This window comes from Marmota flaviventris, chromosome 9 (genome assembly GCF_047511675.1).
Source record: "Marmota flaviventris isolate mMarFla1 chromosome 9, mMarFla1.hap1, whole genome shotgun sequence".
Lineage (NCBI taxonomy): Eukaryota > Metazoa > Chordata > Mammalia > Rodentia > Sciuridae > Marmota > Marmota flaviventris.
Window position 1 is genome coordinate 57,980,478 of NC_092506.1, and position 9,764 is coordinate 57,990,241.

The window sequence follows — 9,764 nt, forward strand, 5'->3', positions numbered from 1 at the left end:
AATAAATTTAGTATTATAATTCTACTACATGTATGCAATTTACAATGATCCTGTGTGTTGTGCAGTTTACTTAAGTCAGACAAAATTCTTTTTAATTGCACTACGGATAACCTGAAACAAATAGTTATAAAATTATAAGGTTCTAAAGGAGTAACTTGAATATCCCCCATTGTTCCTACATTTTATAGTACTAATTATATTCTGTGACAATATTAATGAACTTAGTGATTCACGAAATTATGTTGCCAAGCTATGAAAATGTCAGGGTATTCTTTACAGAGGGCTTCTTACATAACTAATGAGCTCAAAGCCACATGACTACATAAATGCTTTCATATTCAGCACTCTCCTTGTGTTGTATAGGATCTACAGATCCTCTTTGGCAATCCCCATTTTGGATGTTGCTTGCCTTCTCCAGAATCAATCATTCTTAGTGTCTTTTTGGGCACAACTGCAAGATCCCTTCAAATTGTACCTTGCATCAATTTTATAAGGAGGATTGTTTCCTTTAATCTGTTCTTCAAAATATTGTTGATTATATTTTCATTTATTCAAGTAATGATTTTCCTCTGTTATTGGTCCTTTTGTCCCATATTCTGCACTATACTATACCAGTAATCTCTGGAAACGTTAGCTTCTTTCTAGAAGTCCAAGTGTAATACTGATTTCCCTCATTTTGCCTATATACTAATGCATACTTCTTATAAGAATAAACAATCATCCTCATGACTGAGCAGCTAAAAGGATTTCTAAATATCATTTTAAATACCATAACCTTGTTTCTTATCATCTAGAGCCATAAGAAGAGGCTATTAGACATAAATTTTAAATATCAATGTCCTAATAATCCTAGATACAATGGACAATGTGTGGATGATGGAAGACAGACAGGCATTTATTAGCAGAAAGCCTCCTTAATTTAATTACTGCTTATAGTGCCCATACATCCCTACAAGGAGAGGAAATTCTGCTTGATATAAATAGGAGTTGAATAAAAATGAGTACTCTTAAGTAGCCCAGTGGAAGAAGAGTTTGATAAAAGGTAATGTTTCATGATTAAAAGTAATACAATCTACACATGAAGTCCAGTAAGAGCAGAACACAAAGAGATGCATAAAATAGATCAAAATATCAAAGGGCTGTCCAGTAAGTGCATATGTGCATAGCTTAGGACATGGTGGAATACATCACCTAATAATGTCTTCATTTGTATATATGTCTTCCATATTTTGTCCCACAAAAAGAGAGGGCTCCAGGGAAAGAAAAGTTGTTATTATCAGAGAGTAGATTTCTGAAAAAAGGATATCACATGAGATTTAACTAGCTCAACAGCTCGGGCTGGGATTGGGGCTCAGTGGTAGAGTGCTTGCCTTGCATGCATGGGACACTGGGTTTGTTCCATAGCACCAGATAAAAAATAAATTAAAAAGGTATGCATCCATCTACAACTGAAAAAAATTAAAAATACATAAACAACCTTGAGAGTTCAACATCACTGGAACAAGGAGTGAGAAAGCATATTTTCTCACTTTATATATGTTGGAACATTCCCAATGAAAATAACGTGACTCTTCTATCATGTTCTTCCTTTATTTCCTCAAGGATAAAAAAATTCTCCTATTCTTACTCAGAATTTCAGAAAAAAAATTGAAGGATAGGATTGCTGAACTGGGAAGGGTGAAAATAAAGGTCTGCTACATCATGTCTTATGCAGAAAAGAAGCCAAATCCCCATAAAGAATTCACTGTGGGATAATAAAGGTGCTGAGACATAGAACTGAACCTGATTTGGGCTTTAAGAATCCCTATCATCTTTCTCTGGCCTCCAACTCAGCAAGTCATTAGAATCATACATTACTGGTGAGACTGCAAATTGGTGCAGCCAATATGGAAAGCAGTATGAAGATTCCTTGGAAAACTGGGAATGGAACCACCATTTGACCCAGCTATCCCACTCCCCGGTTTATACCCAAAGGATTTAAAATCAACATACTACAGGGAAACAGCCACATCAATGTTATAGCAGTACAATTCATACTAGCTAAACTGTGAAGCCAACCTAGATGCCCTTCAGTAGATGAATGAATTTTAAAAAATGTGGCATATATACACAAGGGAATTTTACTTAGCAATAAAAGAGAATAAAATCATTGTTGTGTTAAAGATCCAAGTCAGTACCAGTAAATGTGGCAATAACTACAATTAAATTTGACTTTTTCAGCAAAAATTTAAGATGATTTCACTACTGTTTGATTTCACTTTTCTGTAAGGAAAATAGACCCATGTTATGCTGTGATGAAGTAGGTCCATTGAAATAATAACAATAAACACAATTATCACCATAGAAAATACAACTTTCAAAGCATCCATAATCTTGTCTTCATTCCTGAACTCATAGAAAATAAGTTTGTGTCCACACTTTAACATCCTCTATCCTTACAACCTGTGGTCAAGTTTCTTGGTAGTGGGTTAATCCAAGTCAGTTTTGCCATCAAAAGTAGATGAAAGAAAGTCATAATTGTTCTCTAGAGAGACTTGCTATGAAGCAAGTAAATTACATTCTACATTTGAGTGCAGGTAAGAAGTGATAGCATTCTGAAATTGACCCAATTCCTCTCCAGCTATTTCTACTCATCAAGGTGTAATTTAACCTGTTTTCTAACACTCCTAATGATTTTTATTTGAAAGAATAAATATTCACAATCATCCTGAAAAGTCACCTTTAATTGCAACATGAGAATTTGTGAAATAAATATTTCCCAAGACAAAGCCATCTATTACAAAATTAATGCCTTAAACTGGGTGATGGAAATCAAATCTGTATTTCTGAGAAAATTATAACCAATTAGTGTATATTCAAACAGTGTTCACACAAACAAAATATCTCTGTGGTATGCTATTAAAAATAACAACTAAAAGATTTCTGACACTACTTTGTCTGCCTTTTCATGCCCTTTATTATCTAATTTCTGCGTGTTGAAAGAGTGAGCAGGATACAATCTGGTCCAAGCAGTCTGGGTTTGGTATTTTAAAAACTCAGAATTCTGCAACATATATATATATATATATATATATATATATATATATATACCTATAAATAGGTGTATAGCCCTAAATATCTAATTCCCTCGATAGCTGTAGGATTGAACTAAGCCTTTAAACAAAAACCCCGATGGAATATTTAACATCTTTAGGACACAGATGCTGATGCAGAATCAAGTTAATTCATATGGAAGGAGGAAAAGAAAGGTTGCTTTTCATCTTTATAGCCTGCACTATACCGTATTAATACATGAATAATTTCTTATGCTTACGTCAGTACATGTGCTTGAGGGTGGCCATGTGTAGACGGAGGGGAATGATAATGAATGCAAGATAATTTGAATGAAAATTCATAATTTTCCTATTATCTCAGATTTTGTTTCTGCTTAAGGCATGTTGGAGACAAGAGGAAAGCATTTCTGTATAGAACATTTTAATCACTCACACATATGCATTTATATGTTTTTTATTCATTTATGTTTTCTGAATTTACCGTGCTTAGTACTCACCAAAGAAGAATGTAACTATGAAAAACAAAACATTAGATAGCATGGACTCTGGTTTTCAAAAAATTTATTTTCAAGTGAGGTTGATGATGTATATTATGACATAAGAGAAACTCAGAAAAAGTACAGGTACACTTTTTTTTAATGAAACCTGACAAAGGTACCTAAAACATACTTTGGAGAAAATACACATTTTTTAAAACAAATGTTGCTGAGAAAACTTTTTATCCACATATAGAGGAATGAAACTAGACCTTTATCTTTCATCCTGCAAAAAAATCAATTCAAAGTGTATCAAACACCTAGGAATTAGAACACAAACTATGGAACTCCTAGAAGAAAATGTAGGGTCAAAAAAACAATATATAGGCACAGACAATAACTTTCTCAATAGGAGCCCTAAAGCTCAGGAAATGGTCAAAAGTTGATTAATTGGATAGCATAAAACAAACCATGTTTGTATAAATATGTCAAAATATACTTTACTGTAATGTATAATTAAAATAAAAGCATTTAAACAAAATTAAAGACTTCTTCACAGCAAAAGAGAACTTTAGGAATATGAAGAAAGAATTACAGAAGAAAACCTTTGTGAGCCACTCTTCTGACAGAGGATTAATATTAAGAATAGATGAAGAAAGAAACAAACAAAAAAACATAAAAAGCAAATAACCCAATTAATAAATGGGGAAATTAAGTAAACAGACACTTTTAAAAAGAAATATGAAAGGTTAATAAATATATGAAAAATATTTAACTCATTAGCAATTAATAAAATGCAAATCAAAACTACACTGAGATTTAATCTCACACCAGTCATAATGGCAGTCTTCAATAATACTACTAATAATAAATATTAAGAGGAAGGGGATAAAAATGAACACTTTTACATGTTGGTGGGGTGGTGATTAGTACAACCATTATGGAAATCAGTGTAGAGGTTCCTGTAAAGACTAGGCATGAAACTACCATATAACCCATGTATACCAGTCCTCAGTATTTATCCAAAAGAATTTAAGTCATCATACTATAGTGGCACATTCATACCCATGTTTATAACACAAACTATAGAACTAGCCAAATGTCCATCAAAAGATGAATCAATAAAGAAGATGTAGTATATATACACAGTAGAGTTTTATTCAGCCATTAAAAAAATGAAATTGTGTCATTTCCAGGAAAATGAATGGAACTAGAGACCATTGTGTTAAATGAAATAAGCCAAACTCAAAGGTGAAGCTTTGTATGTTTTCTCTCTTATGTGGAAGGTAGAGAGGAAAAAGGAAAAGAAATGTGGGGGGTTGGAGATCTCAGAGAAAATCAAAGGGAGATTAGTAAAGGAAAAGGACCAAGCGTGAAAATTAGGGAAGGAATGGGGGAAGTGCTAAGGAGTGATATTGGTCAAAATATCTTGTTATATTGTGTGCATGTACATAACAACAAATCACATTATTATGTACAACTCTAATACAACAGTTAAGATGTGTAAAGAAACTATACATGTACTATACATAAAATAAGTGTATGTGTAGCATGTACCAGTACTCTGTCAGTTTTGTTCATTTGATTCCTTTATTTTTAGTTATTTTGAATTATTACTGTACTAAAATTTGGATTTGTTTTTGTAATGTGTAGCAAGCCCTTAACTCCTTAATTGAATAGGACTTTTCAAAGATAATGTTTTATTGTGTATATCAAGATTTACAAGATGATGTGATGCGATACATAACAAATAGCAAAATAATGAGTATAGTGAAACTGATATCTTACCTAACAGTTATATTTTGATGGAATAATTGTTTTGTATAGATAATTATATTGAATTTTGTTTATCCATTCAGGAACTTAAATATACTTATAATGTGTTTCCACTTTTTGAGTAATAGTGCTACTATAAACACTCTTATATAAGTTTTTGTTCTGACATATGATCTCAGTGATGAGATTTTTGCAGGTAATACAGAGATCTCAAATATTAGCTCCATGTGTCTTGTTCAGAAACTTTAGTAGCTGCCACAGCTTCCCTATGAAAACTGAAAAGATGCTACTGTATCCCTCTTATTGACTTTTCATATTTGCAGTCACTGAACACTGTAGAGGGGGAACAATGTGGAGAAAATAAAAAGTGTGTCTTCTCCATGTTAGTTGCTCTTGATGTTCAGCCTAAGCAACTTGCATAATCCCTGCCTGAGCTCCTTGTTCTTGAGGGCATACACCATGGGGTTGAGAGCAGGAGGAATAACATTGTGTAGAACTTTGAGTAGAACTGGGATGAGGGGAAGTTTCATTCTTCCACTATGAGTGATGGAAATAACAACAATGACAATGTAGAAGAAAATAATTAAGATGAGGTGGGAAGTTCAGGTATTTAGGGCCTTGGATGCAGCCTCTTTGGAGTTGAGCTTCAGTACAGACCAAAGAATCAAAACATATAATACAATGATCAAACCCAGATCACTTCCCATATTCAACCAAGCCAGAAATATCTGATTGATACTGTTGATTTTCCTATCATCACAGGAGAGGCTAGTGACTCCAAGATTAGTACAAAAACAGTGCTCAATTTCATTCTGAGAACAGAAATTTTTCTGAGCAGCTAAGATGGGCACTGAAATTGGACTTAGACAGTTTCTAACTGCCAGAACATGGTTGCTTTGATCACAAAAGAGTCAGTAACTATTGATGGCTATCTCAGTGGTTGGCAAATGGCTACATACCTATCTATGAAGATGCCTGACTCCATGGCCACAAAACAGTGGATGGCATACATCTGAGCAAAGCACTCAGGGAGGCTGATGGCCTTAGCACTGAACCATAAGATGGCCAAAATCTTAGGCATGATGGTGGTAGTCAGGCCCATGTCCACCACAGCCAGGATGCCCAGGAAATGGTACATGGGCTGATGCAGACTTGCCTCTTGGTAGAAGATGGTCAGGATCAGGATGTTGGCCCTAAGGGCTAAGAGGTAAAGTAGTGCCGGGGGTAGTGAGAGCCAGTGCTGCCAGCTGTGGATGCCTGGGAATCCCATCAGTATGAACTCAGAGACCTGGAACTGAGAGCTGTTGGAATCTCTGAGATCCTGGAACATCCTTTAGTAAGAGGGGAAAAAAGCTTAAGATTACACCTCTTAACTGTCAGTGTGAAAGTGTTGGAAATCGTCTAACCCAGGATCATGATATTAAAGAGAATTTAGTATCTTTCATGTTCTCATCCTTTCACTCACTATTTTTACTTCTTTCTTATGAAAAAATGAACTTTAATAGGAGATACAATCCATTCATTTATTCTATAAACCATTTTAAAATTCCGTAAATCAGGTAATATTTTTCCATGTTTCTAATTAAAGAACTATTAGAGAAAATCAGTACTATGTTAAAGATCACTCATGTTGTAAGTCACAATAGCAGCAGAAGATGAAGGTGAACTGATATCACAGTCTGACTCTGAGGTTTGGCTTTGCTAATGAATCGGTTGCTTTAGAGATCTAAAGTGCGGACACATAAAGGTTTTTTATATATGAAACTTCTGCTGATGGAGGTTATATAATAACTTTTTAAAGTTATACATTTGAAATATTACGAACTTGTGTGTATGTTTGTGTGTGTAGATATATATATTTAAACAAACACATTTTTAAGTTATAATTAATGATGGTGGAATTAAGCTAGACATATAGATGTGGTTTTAATAGTAAATATTTAGGTGGTATTGGAGATTGAACCCAGGGCATCACACACTCTGGGCAATCACTGCAACAATGAGCTACATCCTTAGCTCCTAATAAATAAATTTTTTATTGATAGATAACATGTGTTCACAAATGTATGCACAAGGCTGTGATACATAAAGGTCTCTGCATGATTACACAGTAAAAACACTTGTTTAAACAAGAAACAGACCAGTTTCTCTTATGGCCCGCTGAAAATTGCTTTCTCCTTTCCTCATCCCCAAAGGTAAGCAAACTCTTAACAGCTAAATGTTAGATAAATTTCATCTTTTATACAAGAATTTTAGTACATATTTTTAAACCCATACAAAATAAATAAAATAGTATAATATACTTATCTCTTATCTTCAACATCGTCACAAATTCCTGAAAAAAAGGCAATCTTTACTTGTTCAAATCTGTCTTACTCAGATTTTTTTTCTCCTGTGGTTAAAAGGACTGATGAGAACAACTTTAGAGTAGGAAAAGTTTATTTGGGGGCTCACAGTCTTGGAGGTCTCAATCCACAGATGGCCGGCTCCATTACTCTAGGCTGGGTGGAGGCAGAACATCATGGCAGAAGTGTGTGCCAAAGGAAAGCAGCTGGGAACAATGCACCGGGAAGCAGAGAGTGAGGTCCACTCAACAGGAGCAAAATATTTACTTCATAGCCATGTCCCCAGGGATGCACTTCCTCCAGCCACACCCTACCTGCCTACATTTATCACCCAGTTAATCCCTATTAGGGATTAAAGTACTGATTAGGTTAAGGCTCTCATAACACAATCATTTCACCTCTAAACTTTCTTGTATTGTCTCACTCATGGAATTTTGGGGGGACACCTCACATCCAAACCATAACACTCTCTCTCAATAAATTTGACTTAAGAATCAACTCTTTTTTTTTTTTTTTTAGGAAAAAAATTTTTAATGAACAGATCATCCGTGAGCTACAGAACAATTTCAATAATCCTAAAAAACAGAGTCTACAAAAGATAGGGTTAAGGCACAAAAAGCATCTGATAACAAAATGGCCATTTACCAAAGTGGATCAAAACTATAAACCTACCCATTCAAGAATTCATTGAATCCTAGTCACAAAAACATAAAATAGTAAGATGCCTTGCCATCAAATTGCTCAATGCCAGTAACAAATGGAAATATTAAAGTCAGTGGGAAGAAAAAGAGACACATTAAACACAGAGGAACTAAGATCAGCATGACAGCAGAGTTCTTATCAGAAATAAAGCAAACAAGGAATCAATACAGAAAATACCTCCAAAGAACAACAAAAAAATCTTTCAACTCAAAGTCTATGTTGCATTGAAATATGTTTCAAAAATTAAGGAAAAATAAAGAAATTTTAGACATACAAAAGCTGAAAATTTTAACTTACAGAAATGTTAAATAAAAGATGTCCTTTAAGCAGGGATATAACATATTATCAGAAGGAAATACAGAATCTATATAAAATATAGATCTATATAAAAGAATGGAGAGTATTACATTTGGTAATATGGTTAAATATATAGTTTGGGTAAATACATAGTTTGATTCTTGTTATTGAAATACCATTAAAAGATAATTGTTTATTTAAACACACACACAACAACAATGTTCTGTGGAATTTTTAGTGTATGTAAAAGTAAAATATAATATAACAAAGTTGGAAAGAAAAATAGAAATATTCTATTTTATGATCTCATATGATACATTAATGGTATGATAGCACTTGGAAGCAAAAGAGGTACACAAAAAACTCTAGCAACCTCCAGAAGAACAAAAACTAAAAAAGGACTTAAAGTGAAAACATTAATCCAAGTAATTAATTATAATTAAGGGACTACAGTAATCTAAATTAATACAAAGACATTTTAAAAAAAAAAAAAAGAATCAACTCTTAACTATTATTTGTTCATGTAACAGAAACAAGTAGAAACACTAAGGAAATACAGATACCATTAGTTGATAATAGTATATACATATCTTAAGTGAACTTTGTGGTATTCTCAAGAGTTTATATCCCCAAACTCTCTCTAAATATCCTATCTATGTCTCTCATCCCACCTTCGTAGTTATAATTTTAATTGGTAATATTGGTGTTATTGTAACAAAAATATATGTCTCATCTTCAGTGTATTTTTAAATCTCTGGGTTAAAATTCTAACTGATACCAAGTAATATAGAACTAATAACAAATTAAATTAGACATTTTACAATGCATCTAAAATACTTTTAATACCATACTTTTAATACCAATACTTTACATTTCTGCAGGGAAAATGGGCTCACATTATTCTGTGTTAGGTCCACTGAAGTAATAACTCTGAACAGGAGCATCACCACTGGTAAAGTATTACTTTGAAAGTACCAAGTGTTTATTCTCACTTCAAAACACATAAATGGTAAGTTTATTTCCTCAGTTGATCATACTCAATTTTTGCAACCCAAGTTTTGTCCACGTGACTGTGGGCTTATTCCAGTCACTTCTGCTAAGATGAGTGAAACATA

The 9,764-nt window shown here is 33.5% G+C and overlaps 1 pseudogene; it reads right to left on the minus strand.

Moving 5' to 3' along the window:
* Positions 1-5,688: 5,688 nt before the first annotated feature.
* Positions 5,689-8,043, minus strand: LOC114098548 (olfactory receptor 56B2-like; annotated as a pseudogene).
* Between the last annotated feature and the right edge of the window lie 1,721 nt (positions 8,044-9,764).